This window comes from Ambystoma mexicanum, chromosome 3q, assembly GCF_040938575.1.
Source record: "Ambystoma mexicanum isolate Mex_15411 chromosome 3q, UKY_AmexF1_1, whole genome shotgun sequence".
Classification (NCBI taxonomy): Eukaryota; Metazoa; Chordata; class Amphibia; order Caudata; family Ambystomatidae; genus Ambystoma; species Ambystoma mexicanum.
The window spans coordinates 968462655-968474887 of NC_090926.1; the positions used below are offsets into that span (position 1 = coordinate 968462655).

The window sequence follows — 12233 nt, forward strand, 5'->3', positions numbered from 1 at the left end:
ACAGCCTTTTCCATTTTACACCAATATTTCTAGGACAATTAAAATGCTTATCAATGCCCACGTCAATGGTCCCCGTTTTATGTATTTCAAGTAGATGTAATGCGGAGTTGTTCCTTGTAGGGTTTAAACATGCGATATGCAGGTTACAGCTAGATCTGTGCATCTGCTCAACCCACTGCGCTAGCTTGCCTCCCTCAGAAGGTCTTAATAGGCATAACGCCACTGTCAGCATAACCCCAGGATAAGTGACTAATTGGCTACCCCATACCTGCCACCTATGCCGAACACCAGATGAGAGATGAAAGGAGAGACAAGTTGGATCCGCAATACCCGGGAATTGGGCAAGGTACATTTTAAAATGGACACCCCTTAACAATAACGAACGACATCTGTTATTACAGATCTCAAGTTTGGACATTATGGGAACCCAAGAGAACATTTTTCCTAAGTATATATTCATTTCAATAAGTACACCAAACCACCTTCTTTAATAAAAGGGGTGGTTGGGTGTAAAACCAGTAAGAGAATTTGAGACTTCATGGTCCAAACAAGAGGGGGCAAGGCAATGAAAAAGCCAAGTGTAAAGCTGGAGACAACATAGGCATTCTTCTTATACATTGGGAAGCTCGATGTTCGGCCAGATGTTATCTGCCATGCAACCAGGGTGATATCACCAAAGCTAACCAGATAACTGTTTTCATGGGACAATGCCTCAGCAAAGGAAAATAAAAACATAGGATATAAAACAGGCTAACATAGTATTGGCCACAGAAATAAATTGTGTCTTTATTTTCAACTACAAAACCAAACAACATCTTAGTTTTTATTTACGAAAATTGATGTTACCTACAATAAGACCATTGCAATTAATGATGTACACCAAAAGCTTATTTGTAGCCCTATTTCGAATGTTCATATTGTACATTGTACTTTGCCTAGACATTATAGATATATCTCACTTCCGGCCCTTGACCATCGCTATCATAGTGCAAAAAAGGAGCTTGTAGATACCACCTCAAAAGGAACTCGTACGAAGTCTTGTATTTGCGATTCCATTCCACCAAGATCTTTCATCAAGGACACGTTTCGTCCATTGCCTGAGCTTCTTCATAGCGCAATAAAAATAACATCCCCATGATCCTTTCCGCACCCCGACTTGGTGTGTACTTCTGTTTCCCATAGTCCTACCGTGCCGAAGGCGACCGCCCCCTATTAAAAAAGGGGCTGCCATTTTGATCCAGTCAAAACGCCACATATACATCCATAACCATTGCGCACACATTTTACGAATATTATTTAGTAATAACCCACAAAATAAACATGATATTCCATTGTGTTGCTCAAATGATTTTCATAGTGGTCTTTAGCAAGGCTGTTTACCCATTGTAACGTGTTTTTACATAGCCCGTCCCATGTGTATTAACTAACAATATACTGATTGCCTAAAAGGCTGATGTAATCCTGAAAATCAAAATATTTATTTGCTTTTAAAGGATTTACATCGTTTCCTCCATGGTCATTAAGCCTAAAATGCAAATATACATGTTTACTATATAGATGTAATCATCTTCACGTGTGTACCGTCATCTAGCACTACAACTCTTTCTGTATATTGTTTACTCCGTGTTAATATTGAAGGGTGCTTGTACTGCCTACTGTCACCACCGGCGTGATCCCCAGGCACTCTGGTGGATCTGAAAAGGTCGGTGTGGAAATAGGGGGGGAAGGGGCATGTGTGTGGGAGGGGTTAGTAAGATACAGTGGGAATAGGAAAGCAAGAGTTGTGATTTCCTGTTGTCAGCTTCAGTTCGGTTTTCACCGTTTGCTGAGCTTAAGAGCGATTTTTCGGTCTGTGCAGGGTTATGTGTTATTTGTATGTAATTGTAGTGTGGTGAAGTACACGCAGACTGATGTGCAAAGAGGTGGTTGTTTGAGTTTCTGTTTGAGAAGTGTACGTGGAAAATTGATGTTTTAGGTTTGGGTTCGCTGGGTTTTCCATACATCTTTTATTGGGGGTTCCTGCGCTCTGCATATATGGCCATCCTGTGTGTTTTGATCATGTTTGGCAGCCTAATTTACAGGTCCATTGCAGAGTGGTCATTTTCCTCTGTAGAATCCTAGTGGTATGTGGGCAAGGGTGATGGAGGTGTGTTGCTCTCGGCCTGGAAGCTATGGGTGGGAGATTATTATGGTCTCTCCTGGCCGTCTAGTGGGGGTTCTTTGCCTTCTGAGGTTTTCTCTATAAACTAACAGTGTATGGACAAGAGTGGTCTGGGCCTCCTCCCCCACTCTCCGATTAGCAATGATCAAGTTAGGGATTCTGAGTCCCTCCGTGGGCTTTCTGTTTCCAGCTGTGTCTATTTTTCTTAGTCATGTCCTTCTGGTCCAGGGTTGAAGTGCCAAGTTTTGAGTAGTTTTCTGAATTCCAGGTGATCCCTTGTATTGTGTATGTTTTTTGGCAGGCTATTCCAGGTTTTTGATGCCGGGTGGGAGAAAGATGGTCTTCCGAATGTTCTTCTGTTGCAGGGTATTGGTTGTAGGCAAGTGTTGTTGTTTGATCTGAGTGGTCTTGCTGGATGGTAGATGGTTATTTTCTCATTTAGGAACTCCGCTCCTTGGCCATAGATTGCTCTGTGTGTTATGCACATCTTTTTTAACCTTTTTCGTTGTTTTAAATTTGTAGCCAGTGTAGCATTTTCAACGCTGGGGTAATGTGTTCTCTTCATGGCAGTTTGAGCAGCAGTCTAGTAGCTGCATTTTGGATACGCTGACGTTTTTTTAATAGGTGTTCCAGCATTCCTAGGCAAAGGCTGTTGGCGTAGTCTACTCTGGAAATGATGAGTGCGATGATAGTGAGTGTTTTGTGGGTGAAGTAGAGGAATTGTAGGATCCTTTTTACTGTGTGCAGGAGGGAGAACCATTTCTTGTTTATAGTGTTTACTTGAGGCTCAAGTGTTACTTTGTTGTCCATCAAGACTCCAAGGTTCTTTACTATCATTGATGGTGTTGGTGCTGTTCCTAGTTCTGTTGGTCATGGGATGTAGTGGTTGTTTTCCCCATTTTTGGATATCACCATTAGTTCTGTTTTGCCCGAGTTTCAGGCTCTTTATGTCATCCACGTGTAGAGTTCTAGTAGGCAGCCTTCCCGCATTGTGTTTTCTTCATGTGTGTCTTTTATTTTGTTGATGATCTATGTGTTGTTAGTATTGTTGTAGCATGTAAGGCCGTGTCTTTTAATGAGGTTGATTAGCAGAGTTAGGTATATGTTGGAAAACAGTGGGGATAGGAAGGATCCTTGTGGTACTCCACAGGTGGATTGCCTTGGGGTGGGTTTGAAAGGTTTTATTCATACGGTTTCTGTTCTATTTGTTAGGAAGAATTTAATCAAGAGTAAGGCTAGGTCGGTGATTCCAAATTCTTCCAATCTCCTGAGAGATCCAGGTGTATAATATTTGCATTTGTGTCCGAATCTGCATTAGCCTTTAGGTCATCCCAGATTGAGAGCAGCTCCATTTCCGTTCCTCACTTTGGCCTGAAGCCTACTTGTGCCTGGTCAAGCAGTAGGTGCTCTTCTATGTATTATTGTGTTATTTTATGAATGTAGGTTTCGAGTTGGTTCGCTGGGTAGGGGATGTTTGAGATGGGTCTGTAGTTGGAGAGGTCTTCCATGTTTCCTGCTGGGTCCTTAAGGAGCGGCTTCATGTGTATGCTGATTTGAATGATCATGGTACTTTCCCTGTTGAAAGGGATTGGTTGATAAGGTATCTGTAGTATTCCATGGGTGTTCCCTGTGGGAGGATTGATTTGTGTAGGTCTGGGGTGCAGGGGTCCATCTGGGAGCCTGCTATGCTGCTGTTTCCTACGAGCTTGACAAACGTTTCCACTGATATTTGGGTGAAGCTTCAAAGTTTGTTCTGATGATCCTTGGCTTGAAAGGTGGGTTGCGTGTTGACATTGATTGCTCAGCTCTGCATGATTTGGTGGATGGTGTTGATTTTGTTTTTGAAGTGGTCTGCAAGGTCGTTGCATAGTTTTAGAGAGGGATTTGGTGTGCTGTTGCAGCCAGGGGGGTTTCTCATTTTGTTTATGATGTTAAACAATTCTTTTTGAGTGTTGGCGGATTTGATGATTTGGTCGTGTAGTATTTCTTTTTGGCCTTATGGATTTCCGTTTTGTACGAACGGATTTGTCGTTGGCATTGTAATTTCTCTGCCTGGTTGTATGTTTTTTCTCTCCACTCCAGTTCTAGCTTCCTGTTCTTCTTTTTCATGGCACTGAGTAGCGGGGTAAACCATTTGCTGTCTCTTTTGCGCAATAGGGTAAAAGGTTTTTCCTTGGAAATCTCGTCGATAGTTCTGGTGATCCATTTGTGAAGTAGTTCTGTTTTTCTTTCGAGGTCAGCTTCATCCGGTCATAATTCGCACTTTCCAAAGTTATCTCAGCACCAACTAGTTAGACACTTGCAGCCTTTTTCTTAACCAGTCCTGTAGAGGATTATCATAATGAATGTGTCGTTTCAGTCTCTAAACGTCACTCTATTTTTTTTATGTTTCATCAAGGTAGACCCTCAGTATTTACACACTGGTGAAAATGCTGAAATCTTTCATGCTACTCGGCGCACATAAACTTCAATGATCATCGCCGTCGTCTTCAGAAAGCAGTCCCTGTGAGACTTTTTAAAATGCTGCGTCCAATGCTACTCTGGGTCCTAGTTCCACATTGCGGACCGAGGACTTCACACACCGGCTCGTGGGCACTATTTCATCCAGATCAGTAACAAGCATTACTGAATGGGTTGAAGTAATAGAATTGAAGAGACTGAGGGGCTAGTCGGTTTGTCTGAAAGACATGTGAATGGAAACCTTTTAAATTGAGTTTTCACCTTGTGATTTTCTATGCATCAAGTGGTTCATGGGCACACATGGGTATCGGGATGGTTCTCCCACGCCACTGATACACATTGTTGATTGCGATGGGCGTTGTGTTTAATGTATTATGCACTGATCTAGGAATCTGAGCAGCGAGTATTGGTAGAATATACCTGTACAATGCTGCATACTACATTAATAGTATGTATTTTGGGGATAAATGTACTAACTGCACACTGTTGTAACAATCCAGTGTTATAAGCCAGAGATGTGTGAATAAGAATGATTTCTTTTGCTGTATGAAGCTGATAGAACCAGTGAAAATCCACATTTCGAGTGCACTCTACAAATTCCATAACATAACATAACATAACATAACATAACATAGAGGTTCACCCGGGCCTTACCGAGTGCTCATTGTAGGACTTCTCTTATGAAGGGAAAATTATGCCTTTTCAGAAGCCTTGCGAGAGCTCTTACTGCTGCATTCTGCTCCATCTCTAAACAGTGCAGAATCCCCTACACGATCATAGGGGCATAGGGGCACCTGGAACCATCTAGGCAGGACTTTGCATTGCCTCCACCACCTAAGCCTTATCATCTTTGGGAATACAATGTTGTACATGTTTCAAGGGGTGGACTGGGCGAAGCAGCACCTGAGCTAGCACTTGGCCTCTCTCCATCATGGTAGTGGATTTCTTCTGAGATCCAGGAGGAAATGAACCAGGCTCATGTATAAAAGGGTAACACAGCATTTCTCTCTACTTCTAGAAGGAGGGTGTGCCAGTTTTCTTCCTGGAGCACAGGGAGGCCATTGCATAGGTGCCGACTATCGTTTAGGTCTGCCCCTGCTCCAACATTCCACTATATGGTAATTACAAAGTTCATTCACGTTGCATAAATGCATTGGCTGTCCATGAAACATGTGGCCACGTGACTAATGATGGTTACAGTTTGATCGCCTTGTCCGAGACTTGAGACACATGGACTTGTGATCCTTGGTTGGAGATTCGGGTCAGTAGAGCTCCCGTACGGGCTGGAACTGGCTACATCTATTACAATCCAGAAGAAGATATTGCCTGTGTTAAGGTTCCGTGGTACGCGGTTATGCACCAGAAGGGCCATGTCATTGACCATGTAGTTGCAGGATCTGTGCTTGGCAGTGGTCATTTCAACATGTTCACTTGTCCTGCCCGCTAGCAGTACGTTTCACTCGCATCTGTAGTACAGGCCACAGATCTGGGGGCAGTTAGGAGGGCAAGCTATCCCTACTCCCAGGCCTGTCCTGGGAGGATAAATGCCTCTGTAATGTTAGCAGGACCACACAGCATAGGCTTCACACCTGTAATTGCAAACAATCAGTTAGAGGCCCCATGGTTTGGCAAGTATAGTCTCTCTGAGGTTTGGACCAGGTTGTCTCCTCCTCGTTGCTCTCTAAATTTCCTCCATTCCTTGAGAACAGAAATAGGCTTGAGGTTTTTTTTCACCCAGGATTGACTATATTGGAGTAATGGAAGAACAGTCTTATTTATAAGGCTGTTAAAGAGGGGATCATGACATCTCATCATGGTTCTCTTTTCATTGCCATAGTGCACAGTTTCTGTTGCGCTCGGCTGAATTGCCGGCGCTCCCTATAGGGTGTTTCAGGGAACATCCGGCAATCACTTTAGCACTGCCTTCAAATATTCTTCGCAGGTGACACAGGCGTAACAAAACATCTCAGAACACATGAAGCAAGCATTTTTGTTCTCTCCCTCAGGGTTTAACAATGAAAAGACAATCCCAGTTTATCATTAAAATTGACACAAAAAGGAACAGACTAATGTAGCTCTTCACGCTGAAGCCGGGGCGACATATGGCGTATGTAAGCACCTCCCAGCTAAGCAGTCGCCTGTTCTATTTAAATAATACATACAGAACAGGAGACCAACAAAAGCATCACACTGACAAATCAACAAGAAATACGTCTTTCTCGCTGAAAGAGATACTAGCCAAGAGGTGACGCCTACAGAAAAGTCTAATAAAAGTTGGTATTTTCCAAAGCTGTTACCAGATGGCTCTCTGTAACAGCAAAGGAATTGCATTTTAAAATGATGGCAATATAAAATATCCTCATTTCCTGTTCAAGACAAGTCTTCGTTGTTTATGATACAGTGCTTTGCTTATCACTACTTCATATTCGTAGTCTTTATCCCAAAAGTTTACTCTTGGTTTCTAAATAAGTTTCTTATTTGATTTTTTATGCTTTAACGTGTCCTTTTACTTGAAGTCATCAAAAAGATATCTCACATCTAAAGTGCCCACGTATTCTTGAAAACCCAGAGTGTGCGTTATTTGGAACATTAGAGGAAAGGCTCATATTTGATTTTGCTATGCCCTGATGAAGACAACTGGCCAACAAAGCATGGCTGTAATAAATGCCGACACCTCACAAGAACATCGGTCACAAACAATATAATGCATTCATTCCGGTGAAAAAGATGCCCTTGATTCATACAGCATAAATCACCAACAGGTCACAGTCGTCTGCTGTTTTTTTTTTTAACATATATGGCCTTTAATTTTACTCAAATAACTTTTTCCCTAATTTGCATTAAACACGTGTGAACACACGTGTGAACAATTGTAGGGTAGCTTCATCTTGCATACTTACGTGCTAATAAGACACATAATCCGACAGCACACTTGAGGTGTACAGAATTCATAATTTTAAATTCTTTTGCCCTTTTAAAAGTGCTTTCATGTCTGCCACCGAGTACATCATTAGCTAGTAAATGTTCCCAGGTATGCTTAATCAATTTGATTGCTCTTCAAAAATGATGAAAGTGATGCCCTCTGAATTTCCCTAACTCGTTCCGTGGCTCATCAGTGAAAGAGCAGTGGTAGCGCGTGTGCAATAAATTACCAAATATATATTTTTTAAAGATAACTCCCTTATACCTGGAACTAACAATGACTGTGATTGCAATTTACGATACATGACATTCCTGTCGCAAATTCACAATTTTAATAAGATCTGAGTCTGAAAATAAATGCATCTACTTCTATTTGAGTTAAGGATAGTTCTAACAGAGACCCGTCACCATGAGCGAAAGGAAGCAGTGGGGAGCTTGACATGCCCCCACCCATGCAGCATTTCCGAGGCAGGTGAGACTAGCATTTGGCCTCTGACTGTCCCCCAACACATCAGCTTGCAAAGGCCCTGGCCTTTCAATATATGGCAGTCTACTAATCAGTCGACCAGGCTACCTTAGCTCTGAATATAGGGGCCTATACCATCGGCCTCGAAGGCACTGGGAAGCACTACGGGTAGAGGCACTATAAGGTGTAACCAACACGGGCCAGTGATACCAGCCTGTCCTCAATGTGCCTTCTACTTCATACCAGCTAGACCGAAATGTACACCCCACGCCCACAATTGAAGATAACACCGTGCTCTTCCCTGAGAACCGAAAACAAGAGGTGGCCCATGTTTCAGTGGGAAGAAGAGCCACAGACGCAAAGGAGATTGTAAGCTCACATCAAGAAGTAAGGTGCCTAGCTAATAGCATCAGCATTGGCCATGGTAGAGCTGGGGGGAGGGTGGGAGAGCATGGGGAACCCTTTCACGCAACCATTCATAATTTTACCTCACTGACCCCACATTCATCAATACATCAATTCCAACTCTCTGGCAGGAAAGGGAGAGATTTTACTTATAAAATAAGATGAGGAAAAAGTAGAGGGAGTGGAAGTCAACAGCTAACTCTTGAGCATGACTTGGTGGGTGGACTTCCACATGGACTGGCGTGTTTGCAGCCCATACATTTGCTGCTCCTTATCTCCTGCACCTAGCTAACATAAGACCCAATTCACTGGGGTCCACATCATGGATATGAACGGGAGTGTCATTTTGGAGGTGCAATCGTCTTTGAAGGGATCCCTAGCAGGCTGAGGGCAAAGAGAGGGCAAACGTTTGATTCCCTCTGGTACGACAATGAAAGCCTCCAGATGAATCAATGACTCATCCTTAGGTAGCGCGGGCCAAGCTGAACTTGTATTTTGAGGGAAATGCTGAGGTCTGTAATGTAAGAACAATACTTCCAAGAGCAATAATGAACGTAGGATCAAACCCATGTTAATAAATAACAATGAAAATGTAGTCGACATTTTCCAGAGTAAAATCATACCATTAATTAAAAATAGGACAACAATGAGAATGAAGATTACAAATTAAAAATGTGGTACAACATTCATAGGGAATCAAAGAAAGTTCATGAGGGACATGGCTGGTTACTGTCAGTATCCTCCAAATAAATAAAAACTATAGGTGTGCTCTTGAGGCTAAAAGTCTGAACACTTATGAGAGTCCGTTACTCCACGTAGACTGGTTGAGCTGCGGAGAAATAAACCTGACTTAAGGCCCAATTCGCTTTTTGTCTCTCACTTCAGTTGTTGGTTGATGAGACACATGGCTCCCTTGTCAGGCTCAAGACGACATCACTTCCAAGTTCAAGATGTTGAATAGATGAAGGGGGTCTGCAGATTATTTTTCTTCCAGGTCTGTTGTGTGAACTGCAAATGTAAACCTTCTCCTGTAGAAGCAAACGCAGACTTCAAGAGCCTAAGGCGTCCAATCCCCGTGTACAGTGGATGTCAGCATTCCCACTGACCTAATTGACTTGAAGACGCCATTTTGGAATTCTGGTTCCTCCCTCCTTGCAGTCCTCACAGCTGCTAAGCAGACACACAGGCTCATAGGTACTTGTGGCTCCTAGCAAGGGCACCTCAAGTTCAAGACAGCCACCATATCAGAACAGAGATTCCCCTGGCTCCAGGCAGCCATTCAGGACACAACTTTCTCAACCCATTCTGGTGCAAGGGCAGAACCAGCCATATTGGTTTCCTTAAAATAAAGCCTATGTACTGTCAAGATGCTGCAGTGGATTTGTGAGCACTGCTTGCCAATTTATAACAAAAAGCGTGAATATCCTAGTGGATGGTTGTACCCAAGACCATTGAGTCACAGTTGTTTACTGTCTGGCAATTTGTGTCTTCCAATACACACACATAGTGGAAGAGAGTGGTTGATGGGCATTAATTGAAAAAGGCTGGATGTTTTACAATTGATAGAAGAAAGTAGTTTATCTTCTTATCCTACCCCCTGTTTGATAGGCGTTACATCAGCGCTCCCAAGGCTAAGGTGTAGATAGGAGGAAGGGATAGTTAGAATCTCACCCTTTCCTTTCTGTCCTTCTCCACAGTCTTGTTTCTTTAGAACAAACCTTGCCCTCAAGTACAGTAGTTTTTTTCCGAAAACAGTCTGTTTTATCTCCTGTCTCTCGGAAATTGGACACATTAGGCTATAAATAAATCATACCACAGATGTGTTCCGCCCCATTTTTTACCTTGCAGACAAATCACGTTTTCCCTAACCCTGCACATTTACTGAAGAAAGCCCATTATCTGTTTCTAGTCTGATTGCCCCTAGATCCGTCAGATGACTCATCTAATACCATCTAGGGGGCTACTGGAGCCAAGAAGTGGGCCAGATGCCCCGACCCGAAAACTCGACAACACTAGAGACCTCACAGGTGTGTAAAGCTTACCCACCCCCTCCCCATTGGACTAGGAACCCTGACACTGCTAGTGTTTCTAGTGTACCTTATCCAGACACTGCTTTACTTGCGTGTTATTAACAAAGAATATCCCGTTTTGCCAGGGAACACACACTACCCTCAGAGGAGTTTATCCCAGCCGCATCACGACAAAGGAAATTAACCGGATATATGTTTTGTGTATGTGTTCGGATGGTCCTTCATCATGTGTTCAGATGGTCACACATTATGTGTTCAGATGGTCCCTCATCATGTGTTCGGATGGTCCCTCATCATGGCTTCGGATGGTCCCTCATCATGGCTTCGGATGGTCCCTCATCATGTGTTCGGATGGTCCCTCATCATCAGTTCGGATGATCCCTCATCATGTGTTCGGATGGTCCCTCATCATGAGTTCGGATGGTCTCTCATCGTGTGTTCGGATGGTCCTTCATCATGGGTTCGAATGGTCCCTCATCATGTGTTCGGATGGTCCCTCATCATGGGTTCGGATGGTCCCTCATCATGGGTTCGGATGGTCTCTCATGATGTGTTCGGATGGTCCCTCATCATGTGTTCGAATGGTCCCTCATCATGTGTTCGGCTGGTCCCTCATCATGTGTTTGGATGGTCCCTCATCATGGATGGTCCCTCATCATGTGTTCGGATGGTCCCTCATCATGTGTTCGGATGGTCCCTCATCATGGGTTCCGATGGTCTCTCATCTTGGGTTCAGATGGTCCTTCATCATGGGTTCGAATGGTCCCTCATCATGGGTTTGGATGGTCCCTCATCATGGGTTCGGATGGTCTCTCATAATGTGTTCGGATGGTCCCTCATCATGTGTTCGAATGGTCCCTCATCATGTGTTCGGCTGGTCCCTCATCGTGGGTTCGGATGGTCCCTCATCATGTGTTCGGATGGTCCCTCATCATGTGTTTGGATGGTCCCTCATCATGGATGGTCCCTCATCATGGGTTCGGATGGTCTCTCATAATGTGTTCGGATGGTCCCTCATCATGTGTTCGAATGGTCCCTCATCATGTGTTCGGCTGGTCCCTCATCGTGGGTTCGGATGGTCCCTCATCATGTGTTCGGATGGTCCCTCATCATGTGTTTGGATGGTCCCTCATCATGGATGGTCCCTCATCATGTGTTTGGATGGTCCCTCATCATGGGTTCGGATGGTCCCTCATCATGGGTTCTAATGGTCCCTCATCACAGGATGTTGATAAAAGGCAGTTTGACTCCTATCAACTGATATCTCCATTGTGATGGCTCAGTGACCCATGCACAAGCTGTTCAGCTTCCAATGATGGCACTGGGAGTCTGCAGCCCTCACCATGGCAGAGATAGGTGCACTTCTGATCACTGCTTGCCTCACTCTGGAAACACTACATCACTGTGCATTGCATTATCTACTGTTGTCTTTTTATATGGCGCAGTTGTTTCATAGCGCCCCAGACAGCAATGAAAGATAGAAAAGAAGGTCGGGAAGGGGAGAAAGGTCGAGGGGGTCTGAACCTTAATAGCCTTGGGATAGTTGGGCACAGTGCAGACGTAGGAGGGAGCCAGTGCATATGCAAGTGCATATACAGGATGGCAGGTATATCAGGAAGTACATGGTGCCAGTGAGTGCCAACGAGGCCACATAGGTGAGGTGGTGGCAGTTACAATCTGGGCGAGACCTCCTGGTCAGGGTTTTTTTCAGGAGTACATGGTGGTTGACCACTGTGTTCAGGGAGAGGTGGGGTAGTTTCAAAGCACTGTGCCTACTGTGTACGCGACC

The 12233-nt window shown here is 44.0% G+C and overlaps 1 protein-coding gene across 7 annotated transcripts in view; it reads right to left on the reverse strand.

The window, feature by feature from the left end:
* Nucleotides 1-12233, reverse strand: part of SDK2 (sidekick cell adhesion molecule 2) — a 1531827-nt gene that overhangs the window by 913042 nt on the left and 606552 nt on the right. The window lies entirely within an intron of this gene.